The sequence below is a fragment of the Chlorocebus sabaeus genome, chromosome 8, assembly GCF_047675955.1.
Source record: "Chlorocebus sabaeus isolate Y175 chromosome 8, mChlSab1.0.hap1, whole genome shotgun sequence".
Lineage (NCBI taxonomy): Eukaryota > Metazoa > Chordata > Mammalia > Primates > Cercopithecidae > Chlorocebus > Chlorocebus sabaeus.
The window spans coordinates 76,126,557-76,139,996 of NC_132911.1; the positions used below are offsets into that span (position 1 = coordinate 76,126,557).

The window sequence follows — 13,440 nt, forward strand, 5'->3', positions numbered from 1 at the left end:
GTTTGAGGGACTAGATTAAGTCCCTGTGAATATCAGGTCTCATTTCCTGTGGATAATAATATTGATCCCCCTCACGCTTTGGTGTTTAAAGGTGGTTAATAAAAAGGTCAGGTTAAACGTAAGCCACTGCTGACTGATGCAAGTTTGTTTGTCCCCAGCTTTGTATGAGAGACTTACATTTATAGGACTGCTCTTCATTAAGTGTCAATTGTGTAGAATAAAAGGCGTTCCCTTTCAATCGAAGAGGCTGGTTCTACTTTTATGTACAGACAAGGGAGCCTCTGAAACTGTTGGCGGTAAGTTCAAGTTAACAAGGCTAGAAAGCAAGAAACCTTCTTTCTAAGGCTGATTATACCTTCCACAGGACAGAACGTAGCTTTGACAGTCTTTTGCTTTGACAGACTGTGCTTCCTGAAGGCCCTGGATTGTCGTATTCACCTGCTCATATCCAGCACTTAGCACAAGACCCCCGTGGATCCAGGACCTGGCATAAAGGTGCACTCAGTAACGGTTTGTGGACTGTCTGACCTAGGGGCTATGGTGGGCTGAGCTTAGGGCTAGGCAGAGTGGACATGATGACGTTGAGGAACTATGAAAGGTCCCCCCAAAACTTCCAATGGGTATGGCAGGTTGCCATCAATTCCACCCCTGAAGTGGAATTCCTTGGAAGGATTATGTTGAACTTAACCACATCATGAGTCCATGAGTATGACTTGCTGGAGGATACAGGTGTTCGACTTCACCTTTGCACTCTTTTCCCACCAGCATCCGTTCAGGGTGTGTAAGACAAGAATCAGTTGCACAGCTTGCTATGATTTAGTTGAAGGAGGTAATGCATTTGGAGAAACCAATAAAGAAAAGAATCCAAGGGTTGGGTACAAAGAATAACTCATTGAGCCATTGCTGTCTACCTGACATTTTCCATATACCGGGTTAATGTTTTAAAATGGAAATGCCTCATAGGAATATTAAGACTTTATTTTTTATCATTGACTATTTTGATCAATAGCTTTTCTCACAACACTTAGCTGGAAAGGGTCACTAAGGCAAAAAGGGAATAAAGAGGATGTTCAAAGTGGTCATTTTGGAAGCTGGGGCAGTGAGCATGTCATGGTAGCAAGCATCAGATACCCTGTTGGCCCCGAGAGACAGGGGGTGAGGGGGGTTGCGGGGTTGGGGGCAGCGTGGCCCGGTTCAGGGAACTCCAGCAATGGACGGTTGAGGGGAATTCTGGGAGAAGATTGGCTCCAGGCCAACAGCACCCCTCCTTTGTAATATCCCCTGGGGTCAGCTGCCAGCACAGAATGATGCTTTCTGCATTCTTGCTTCTCTACCCTATTGACATTCCCCAAAGCAGGTATTCTTTTTAATTTGTCTTCTCTGTCTTTAACACTGAAAAATACAGATGGTTAATATTATAAATATGAGTATTTTCCTGCTTTCTGCTTATAAAAGCAAAGAGATTAAAAGATAGTTTAATTTTTAAAAAATATTACGAGGGTCTTGTTCATTTAAGGCATTTTTCAGGCAGTGTCTTCCTAAGACCTCTCAGGAATTCCCATGACTATTTCTTCTTAATTGTTAAATTATTTCCTACCCATCAAAAATATATTTTTCATAGGCAGGCAGGGCAGCTTCCTCTAATTGCAAGATTAATTGCAAATCTTGGTCTTAAAATGCAAAATGTAGACAGGAACAAGATGGTAGCTAGCTATTTACAATCAGGATCTTATTTCATTTGAAGTTTATTGATGAATAGCAATAATGTGCAAGCTTTTTATATCAATTATACTTTTAAAATGATAATTATTAGAGAAAAGAAACCTTGCTAGAAATTTTCTGAAGGGTAATTTTTATTATCAAATTACAATTTGACATCACACAGGACCTTATTTGAGAAAATGAAAAGTAATAATAATAAATAATTTTATTTAAATTATCAGGGAAAATAGAGTTATATGCATATATTGTTCAATAACATTTTATGAAAAAAATCTAAATTACCAAAATTCTCCTTAATTATTTTGTTCCTTAAATTTAAAAATGTTTTGTTTATAAATTAATTACAAATATATTTATTTTTAAAGTCACTAATCCAGATATATTATTAATGAAAAGGGGCCCAATATACATACTAAGGAAAATAGCATCTTTTATGGAAAAAAAAACATAAAATGCACCCATGGAAAGTGCACAGTGTGATGATTTGTGTAGTAAATGTATACAGTTATACAACTATCTACGTAATCCGGTTTTAGAATATCTCCATCAATTCAAAAAGTTTCCTTACACCCAGATGTAGTAATTCCTTCCCCCACCCAAACCCCTAAGCAACCTTCAATCTGTCTTTGGAGCATAGTTTCTATAGTTTAGCCTTTTCTAGAAATTTCAGATACATGGAGTCATACACTATGTAATCTTTAGCATCTGGCTTCTTTTGCTTAGTATAATGCACTTGAGATTAACTCACATTGTACTATGTATCAGTAGTTTCTTCCTTTTTATTGCTCAGTAGTATTCCATTGTATGGATATACCATATTTTCTTTACCCATTTACCAGTTGGTAGACATTTGAATTATTTCCAGTTTGGGTCTATTATAAATAATGCTGCTATGAACATTTTCATACAAATCTGTGGACATACATTTTTATTTCTCTTGTTTAAATAGATATCTAGTAGTGGACTTGCTGAGTAATGTGACAAGTATGTGTTTAGCTTTGTATGAAACTGCCAAATTGCCTTCCAAAGTGGATGTACCATTTTATATGGTCTCCAGCAATGTATGAAGATTCTACTTACTCCATAGCCTCACAAAAGTTAGTATTGTCAATCTTTTTTATTATGGTCATTCTAGTGGTATATACCATTGAGTCTTTAATTTAGCATTTCCCTAATGGCTAATGATATTGTCCATATTATCATGTCTTATTAGTCATTCACATATTTTCTTGATGAAATGTTTATTAAATTCTTTTGCCTCTTTTGAAATTGGGTTGTCTTCTTAATATTAAGTTGTAAGAGTTCTTTATTCTAAATATAACTCTTTAATCAGATAATTTACAAAGTTTTTTTCAGAAGCTGTTATTTCTCTTTATTTTCTTAATAGTGCCTTTTGAAAAAAAAACTTAATTTTAATAAAAGTGTAATTTGTTAATTTCCTGTATTGTGTTTTGGGTGCCTTATATAGAAACTTTTGCCAGTGTAAAATTAAAAAGCTTCTCATCAGTATTTTCTTCTACAAATGTTAGCTCTTAACTAGATCAATTTTGAGTTAATTTTTGTTCAGGGTGTGGGATAGAGGTCTAAGTTCATTTTTATTGCATATGGATATACAACTGTTACTAGTTGTTAAAAAACTATACATCCCTCATAGAATTGCCTTCGAACCATTGTCAAAAATCAATTGACTACAAATGTAAGAGTTTGTTTCTAGACCCCTATCTTCTTCCATTGATTAATATCTCTATATTTAAGCCAATACCACATGGTCTTGACATATATTCAGGTTAATAATCTCTTGTCAGATGGGTAGTATGATGGTTAATGTTAGATGTCAGCTTGACTAGATGGATGCCTCGATGACTGATGAAGCATTGTTTCTGGGTATGCCTGTTACATTTAGTCTATAGATAGATTTGGTGAGAAGGGCCATTTTAAAAATATTGAGTCTTCTGATCCATAAACATGGTGTATTTTCAATTTACATAGATCTGTCTTGATTCTCTCAGCAGTGCTTTGTAGTTCTCCATGTACAGTTCATGCATATTTTTGGTTAAATGTATTCCTAAGGATTTTATTAGTTTTAAGCTGTTTTAAATGAAATGATTTTCTTAATTTTACCATCAGATGATTTGTTGTTTACAGAAATACAGTTGAATTTTCATAATGATCTGTTTTCTACAGTATTACTAACTTTGCTTATTAATTCTACTAGATTTTTAAAGGACTTTTTAGAATCTTAAACATACAAGACAATGCTAATAAAGACAGTTTGCTTCTTCCTTTTGCAAATGTATGCCTTTAATTATTTTTCCACCTCAATCACTGATTAGAAGCTCTGGGACATTGTTGAATAGAAGAGGAGAGAGTGGATATCCTTACCTTTTTCCCAATCTTAGGGGGAAAACAATATCTTTCAACATTAAATATTAAAGTAGGATTTTCATAGATGCCTACTATCAGGTTGAGGAAAATATTTTTATTCTTTGTTTTTATCAAGAGTAGGTGTTGAATTTCGTCTGATGCTGTCTCTACAACTATTGAGATGATCACGTGTTTTTCTCACTTATTTTATATTAATAGATATTCTAATATTAAACCAACCTTTTCATATGTTACTGGATTCAGGTTGCTAATATTTTGTCAAAGATTTCTGTGTTTAGGCTCAAGAAGAATATTTATCTGTAGTTGCCTTTTTTTGTGATATCTTTGTATAGTTTTGCTATCAGTAGTATAACAGTGGCCTCCCTGAATAAGTTTTAAAATGTTGTCTTCTATTTTCTGAAGTAGTTTGTATAATATTGGTATTATTTTTTTTAAAGGTTTAATAGAATTCACCATTGCAGGTCTTTGGGAAAATACTTAATTACTAATTCAATTTTTATCTTTTATAGAGCTCTTTTGATTTAATATTTTTGCTTGAGTAAATTTAGTTAATTTGTTGAGAAGTTTGTCCATTTAATCCAAGTTGCCTATGTGTTTGTTGGCACAGAGTTGTTCATAGAATTCCTTTACAATCAATTTAGTCAATCAGTTTCTTGTAGGGTGTGTAATAATGCCTCTTCTTTCATTCTTGTTTTTTGTCATTTATGTAATCTCTCTTTCATAGCTAATAGTTTATCAGTTTCGTTGATTGGTTTTCAAAGAACCAACTTTTGATTGTATTGATTTTCTCTATTGTTTCTCTACTTTTGGTTTCATTTTTTTCTCTCTTTAACTTTTCTTTCCAATTATTTGGGTTCAATTTGCTCTTCTTCCTTTACCTTTTTGAGGTAGAACATTCAGTTGCTTATTTGGATCTTTCTTCTAATGTAATAATTTAAAGATACAAAATACTTGCTCAACTTTACAGTAGCTGCATCTCATAAATTTTGATTTGGCATGTTTTCAGTTCTGGTTTCTTCTTTGGCTCACAGATTACTTTTGGAACTGTGTTGCTTAATTTTCAAGTATGTGGGATTTTCCCAAATTTATTTCTGTTGTGGATATTCAATTCACTCCAATTATGATCAGAGAACATACTTTGTATTGTTTCAATCCATGTGAATTCAAATGTAGAATTGTTGAAATATTTTATGCCTAGCATATGGTCTATCTTGTAGACTGTTCTACATACACTTGAAAATAATGTATATTCTGCTATCATTTGGTAAAGTTTCTGAGCAGGTATACTTGAGTGATAGTGTTGTTCAAGTTTTCTATATTCTTAGTGATTTTCTATTTATTATGTTATCAATTACTGGGAGTATTAAAATATCAAATTATAATTGTTAAATTGTCTATTTCTTTTCACAATTCTGTCAGGATTTATACTCCATTGAAAGAGTGTCTCTGTTCTTAGATGTATGCATACTTACAATTATTGTCTTCCCACTTTTTATCATTATGAAATTTCCTTTATGGTCTTTAGTAATATTTCTTATTTTAAAGTCTATTTTATATGATATTGTCATGCCAGATCACTTATGTTTACCATTCACATGGCAGATCTTTTTCCATCCTGTTAATTTTAATCTATTTGTTTTTAAACTATTTCTTATAAATAGCATGTAGTTGAATCTTTCTCTTTTATACAGGTTGACAGTCTCTCCCTTTTATTTACAATATTTACTCATTATATCATTGACATTTAATATGATTATTGATATGGTACTGCCATTTTAATATTTGTTTGTTTGTATCATGTCTTTTTCTTTCACTTTTTTTCTCTACTGCCTTCTTTTGTATCCAGCAATGGTCTTAACATGTCATTTTAATTCATTGGTAGATTGTTTAGATGTTTTCAAGTTATTTTCATAGTACAGTGATTACAATGTTCATCTTTAACTTATTACAGTCTACTTTAGGTTAATACTTGTTTAATTCAGTAAACTATGGCAATGTTGCTCCAATGTATCACAATTTCCTCTCCCATTTTATGTTATTGTCATATGTAATACATTTGTACATCTATGCATGGTATATACTCTAAAATGATGTGTTATAATTCTTATTTTAAACAATTTCACATTTTTAAAAGAAATTAAAAGAAGAAAAGAGGGTACACATACACATACACAGACTTTTATATTTGCCTACTTATTTACCATAGCTAGTGGTCTTCATTTATTCTTATAGATTTGAGTTACTGTCTGCTATTATTTTCTTTCAATATGAAGGATTTCTTTTAGAATATCTAATAAGGCAAGTCTGCTTGGAAAATAAAATAAGGAATACTTTTTGCTGGATATAGAAGTTTTGTTTGATAGGCATTTCTTTCCTTACTTTGAGTGTTATTACACTGCCTTCTGCCTCCATTGTTTTCAGTGAGAAGTCAACAAATTATCTTATTTTTTTTCAATGAGATAAGTAGTTTTTCTGATTTCAAGATTTTTCTCTGTCTTTCAGCAACTTGACTATAAGGTATCCATGTGTTGACATCTTTGTGTTTAACTCTCTTAGTGTTTATGAACCTTCTTGACTTTGTAGATTAATACTTTTTTTTCAAATTGGAACAGTTTTCAGTCGTAATTTCTTCAAATAATTTTTCTTCTCTGTCTCTTACTCTTTTCTTTTTGGTACTTCCATTATGTGTATGCTGGTAAATTTAATGTTGTCCATGTTTCCGTTCAATATTTTTAATCTTTTTTATCTCTGCTTTAGATTAATTTTTATTGATCTGTCTTCAGGTTTACTACTTCTTCATTGTTCCTGAATCTGCTATTGAGCCTACTAGTAAATTTTTCATTTATATTGTTGTCTTTTCAACTCTAGAATGCCCATTTGGTTCTTTTTGTTTTTAGTTTCTCTTTATTAAAATTTCCTTATTGTTTTATCATTGTCAACATATTTTCCTTTAATTCTTTGAAAATGTTTTCTTTATCATTCAACATCTTTATATTACCTGATTTGAAATACTTAACTGCTAAATCTAATATCTATGCCCAAACAGAATTAGTTTCTGTTTGTTGCTTTTTCCTCTTTCTGAGTATGTGCTACACTGACTTGTTTCTTTGCTTGTCTTACAACATTTTGGTTTATAACTGGACATTTTAGATGAATATTATAGCAACTCTAGGTTTTGATTAATTTTTAAAAATTTTTTCTGTAACTTTCTCAGACTTAAACTGTAGAATCTGTTTCCCACATGGTTTGTAGCTACTGCTGTTTCTGTTCAGATATTTTAAATTTAAATTTTAGTTTTTATCCTGAATTCTTGGAGTCATTATCTACATGAATGTGTATTTCTTAAGTAAAATAATCGCTTTCTTATTGTTATTCAGTGAGTTGAAAGCTGGGTACTAGTTAGAAGAGCTGAACATATAGTCACAGAGATGAAAGTTGACAAATTTCTATAGATCAATGTATCTGCTTCTTATTCTTATAGTCATTTTAAATTTTATTTCAATCTGGAATTTCATTAGGCTACAGAACTGTTTAGGTTATAATCTATTTTAGTTTTAGAAGCACTCACCTATGATACCATTAAAATATGATGTATTTTAGGGATCAGCATTTGACTGTATTTTTTATTTTTGTATTGTTATTGTCTACTTAGATTTTTCTGTCTTCTTGAGTCAAATTTATCAATTTTTAGTTTCCTTGAAAATAATCCATTTAATGAACATTTTTAAAAATTTTTAGGATTCATAGTATCCTCATAAATTTCTAAATCTTCCCTATATCTGTGGTTCCCACTGTCTTGCTTCTAATGTTCATTTGTAATTTGTAAGTTTTTTTTATTATTTCTTAGATATTTGATTTTTTAAAGAAATAGCTTTTGGTTTTAGCAATCATATTTTCTATTTTTTGTTTCTTATGAAATATTTTCTGCTTTTATCGTTTCTATTTAACTTATTTTACATGTGAAATTATTTCAGAATTGATTTTGAAGTTTTTCTAAAAAATTATCTTGGTTTTTGTCTGTTTTAAATTATTTTATACATGCACTTAAAGTGATTTTTTTTTTTTTTTTTTTTTTTTTTTTTGAGACAGAGTTTAGCTCTGTCACCCAGACTGGAGTGCAGTGGCACAATCTTGGCTCACTGCAACCTCTGCCTCCCTAGTTCAAGCAATTCTCCTGTCTCACCCTTCTGAGTAGCTGGGATTACAGGCACCTGCCACCACACCCAGCTAATTTTTGTATTTTTAGGAGAGACAGGGTTTCACTGTGTTGGCCGGGCTAGACTCGAACTCCCAACCTTGTGATCTGCCTGCCTCAGCTTCGCAAAGTGCTGGGATTACAAGCATGACCACCGCGCCCGGCCAGTGATAAAATTTTATTTGAGACTCACTTTTGTTGTCTCATCAGTGTTGAAAAGGCATTGTTTTAAAAGTTATGTCTTACTAACTCTAACAGTTGAATTCTAATTTCCTTTTCAATGCAAACATTGAAAATGATGTTTTAAATTTTCAATGGCTGGGAACTTTTTTAAACTAACTTTTTCTTGTTAGTTTGTTGTTTTATTGATAGTGCTCAGTTATCTTATATTGCCTACAGTTTTAAAAAATTTGTTGAGATTATATTGTCCAATATATGGCTGAAGTTCCATTTAAGTAGTATTTTTAATATGACATTTTATACAGATTCATTAGCTTAATGTTATCAATTGTTCTTCAAGTCTTCTACCTCATTATTTTTCATTTACTTGATATACAAACATCTATGGTAAGGGATTCCACCACAGCTGTCTAATTGACAGTTTAGTCATGTATACAATCAGTTACTTAATTATATACTTATAAACTATGTTTTTAGTACAGAAATGTGCATACTAATGGTGGTAAATTTATACCTTGATGAATTATAATCTAATCAATATGAAATATGTATATTTATCTTCTTTAATTTTTTATACTTGAATTTCATTTATACTAGATATTAATACTGCCATACCATCTTTCTCTTTGTCACTATTTTTCTAATATATTTTTTTATTTTCAGCGTTTATCTGTACTTTTTTTTCGCTTTATATGTGTTGCATGCAAGCAGCTTAGAGTTGGTTTTATTTTGTTTTTAACCTAGTCTTGTTTTTAATTGGGAAGTTTATTTATATTTATTGTGATCATGGATACATTTGCATTTGTTCTTTTTATATAACTTTTAAAAATTTTCCTGTTTTCTTTTTAATTTTAATTCCTCTTCCTGGTTAGGTTTACCTTGTGCATTTTCTTTTAACCTTTACTGATTTGGGGAATGCACATTCTACTGTTTCTTTTTTTCTTTTTTTTGAGATGGAGTCTTTCTGTGTCGCTCAGGCTGGAGTACAATGGCTTGATCTCGGCTCACCGCAACCTCCGCCTCCTGGGTTCAAGCAATTCTCCTGCCTCAGCTTCCCGAGTAGCTGGACTGCAGGCATCCGCCACCATGCCTGGCTAATTTTTTTGTATTTTTAGTAGAGATGGGATTTCACCATGTTAGCCAGGATGGTCTCGATTTCCTGACCTCGTGATCCATCCGCCTCAGCCTCCCGAAGTGCTGGGATTACAGGCCTGAGCCACCACTCCAGGCCCTTGCGCATTCTACTTTTTCTTATGATTTTCCTTAATTTTAACAATCACACTTAAGCTTAAGATTTTTGTCAAACTCAAGAGTTAATGATTATCTATATCTTCCTCATTTAAAATATAATAAGCTTAGGTCTTCCTTGATCACTTCTCCCATCCATATTTATACATTCTGTATTTTTTTATAATTCTTTGTCTTGTATTCATATTAGTTTTTCTGTATTCTATACACACATAATTCTTCCAGACAGAGGTGGTGTGTTGGTACTAAAATTTCTAAGTTTTGGCATGTCCTTAACTGTAATGAAGCTGTCCTTATTTTGGCCTCCTATTGAATAATTGTTTAAATAAATACAAAATTCTTTCAAAGTCGTTTTCTCTCAGAAATTGGAAGATTTTGATGTTACTTTTTAATATCAGTTTTGCAGATAAAGTGTCATATCAGTCTGTTTCTAATTCATTTCTTTGTAAGTTATTTAATTTTCTCTCTAAAATCTTTTAGAATTTTTATCTTCTTGGTGTTCTGAAATATCACCAGTATGCAACTCCATAAAGATCTTCTATTATTTACCTTTTTCAGTACTGTAAAATAATTATCTGGAAATATCATTTCAATCTAGTAATTATGCTTCTTTGGCTTTGGGAAATTTTATTCCATTATATTAATAGTAGTATTTATTTCTGCATATCTCAGGCATCTTTTCATGGCAAGTGGTAGGAAAACACAACTAAAATGACTTGACGAAAAGATAAATTAATTGATCCCAGTATTAAAATGGCCTATGTTGGTACTTATTTAAGACACAACTTTATCCAGAGTCTCACTCTCATTAAAGCAGATTTTCTCTTTTAATTTTTTTTTATAGGAAGAAATTTTATGACATATTTGAAGACTCACCTCTCTATCTATGGCAGTCTCAGGCTGAAATCTGCCAAGTTTATGTCCAGTGGTATGATCACTGAATTTTCTACCAGCTCTATAAAATTCTATGTATATTACTGGCTGTAATTGGGTTATGAATTCAATTTCTTAGCTAGTCACCATAGCCAGAAAAACAGTAATCTGATTATCCATACCTAAGATTCATACCCTGTGTTGAAATCAGGCATGGAGCCAGCTGTACCCAAATTGAATTTGAGTAAACTCAAAATGGATTGAGAATGGTACAATAATAGTTTCCATTTCCCTGAGAGAAACTGAAGTATGCCATTGGCAAAAAAAAGGAGGAATTGATGTTGAGTGTCTATTTCTAGCTGAACATATAGATGCTCCTATACTTTCCATTTTCTCTGTTTGATTTTTCTTAGTGCATATTAAAATTTCTTAACCCATTTTCCTTGCATCTTAAGCTTATCATTAACATTTTTTTCTTTGTCCTTTTATATTGTATTATGGGAATATTCTTTGAATTGATCTTTCAGCCCACTGTTGTGTTTTTCAGTTATATGGATCTATCGTGTGTGTGTGTGTGTGTGTGTGTGTGTGTGTGTATTTCATGAAGAAAGCTTTATTTCAAAGTCTCTAATTGAGTCTCTGTCAATGTAACATATTCTCACATTTTAAATTATATTTTATTCTAAAGCTCTGCTTTGCTTGTCCTGTTAACCTCTTTTTCTCATTATAATAATGTTAGTTCCTTCTAGTGTTCAATAATCTCTGCTCATTTTTGTGTTTTAGTATTTCTGTCCACTTGCCTCCTGTAGTCACTAAGATCAGTCTCTTATGACAGAGGCTGGCTGGGCCACTAGGAGGACAGTACTGTGTGCTTCAGCTCCCATTCTGGGAACAGGAGCTCCTTGTCCTCCCTGGAGCATTGCTCTGCCTCAGGGCCCACTTGCCCACACTCTGCTTTAGCCTATGGGTAGACACTTTTGCTGCCTGTTGCTTAGTACAGATCAGAGAGGGGAGTGGTGCTTGCTAGCCTAGCTCTCACCTTCGTTTCTCAATTAATAACTTGTCTGATGAATGCTTGAAGCTGTCTTTATATCTTGTGGCAACTGACTTTGTGTTCAAGGCTCCTCCTTCACTCTTCCCATCACAGCATTCTTTTGCTTATGTTTAGTTCATGTTTTGCTTCACTTTAACAACTTTGTGTATTCAATCCTGTCTACTGTCTATCTTTCCAGAATCCTGTAACATTTCTAGTCTGTTGGTGGCATTCTTTTTTTCCATGCTGTTTTGGATTTACTTTTTCTTAGAATTTTTTTTTTTTTTTTTTTTTTGCTGTTTTATAGGATTTCAGATGGGAAGGAAAGTAGATATGTGTGTATAGACAACAATCTCAATCCAAGTGCTTTCTTTTAGTTTCTGTGTAATTAAAAATTCTGTTCTGTTTCTTCCAAATCATATGGAAAGGAGAAAATAGCTTTATGCCTGTCTTGAAATATTGGAATGACAGAAAAGTATTGAGTCAGGGAGGAAGGAAGGAACTAATGTTCATTGAGAGTCTACTGCTCATCAAGCCATGTCTTTAGTTTGCTGACAACTGAGTTCCAGATGGAAAATTTTGTTTAATATGGATAAGTAATGAGAAAAATTACAAACCTCCACCCACACAGCACTTTGACATCTATGAAATGCTCTTTTCTACTGGTAATCAGAGAAACTTAACGTACTTTGTTACAAAGAAACCTAAGCATATCTTGCTCTTTCTACTCCCCAGAAGACAAACTGATTTACACAGGTTATCCAAAGCAGCACCATTTCCAGGGCTCTTGGCAACCATGGTCTAGAGTAACTATGAAAGCAATCAATTAAAAGCCAAATCTGATAAGATTATTTAAAATATGAGATATAAAAAAGCTAATTAAGTTGGCCTCCAGACAAGGGAAATCTTGCTAAGAGTCATTTGTTTTACAGCAAATCGTATTTCAAATTTTAGAATAAAATAAGATATATACATGTATCTTATTTGTATTAAATTCTTGTGAGTGTGCACATATTTTATTAACTTAATCAGGTGATGAACTTAATCTTTCTGCTGTGAATTTTTAATTCTAACTATTTAACCTGAAGCAGTTGCCAAAATTTGAAATACGTTTCCATGATATCTGCCAGTGAATGAGAGATATAGTAGATTTTTTCAAGTAAAAGTAATACTTTATAAGATTTGGAAGTACATTTTAAGGTACTTATTAATTATAAAAATCTTCTATAATGCAACTCTGTGTGCTTAATTTATACCCAGATCATTTCACACCAGAATCCACACCAGTAAGATCACAAAAAAAAGCTCTTGTCTCATGAAGAATCTGTCCTATTTATTTTAATAATTTTATCATATGTGGAACTTTTAGAAAACTGAGCTACTTTATTATATAAAAATATTTCGTTGTATTTATCTTAAGTAGCTAACACAATATCTTTAGTTCAAAGTTTGTCTTCAGTCTATAAAGACATTCAAACTTGTTTGACTGTTTCAAAAATATACTAATTTATCCCAGTCTAGAGGAAACCTTTTTAGGATTCTAAGACATAAGCTTCTCAATGAATTCTAGACAACCATAGCTCAAAATAAAAGTTTTTACCTCATCTAGTTCATGGTGGTAACTATGTCAGATTGAAACAAAATAACATTAAGTACAAAATGAGAACTTTTTTTTTACAGTTAAAATCCAAACTGGCATTCAGATGTATATGTTAGTGTAATAATTATATTTATTTTATATATCAGAAACCTGTACTCATCTTGTGAAATACATGCTTTATCCTTTAAAAATTGGAAAGTTACA

General features: G+C 32.1%; 1 protein-coding gene across 1 annotated transcript in view; it reads left to right on the forward strand.

Moving 5' to 3' along the window:
- TRAM1 (translocation associated membrane protein 1) overlaps positions 1 to 13,440 on the forward strand; it is a 392,129-nt gene that overhangs the window by 59,661 nt on the left and 319,028 nt on the right. The gene's annotated exons all lie outside the window — the stretch shown is intronic.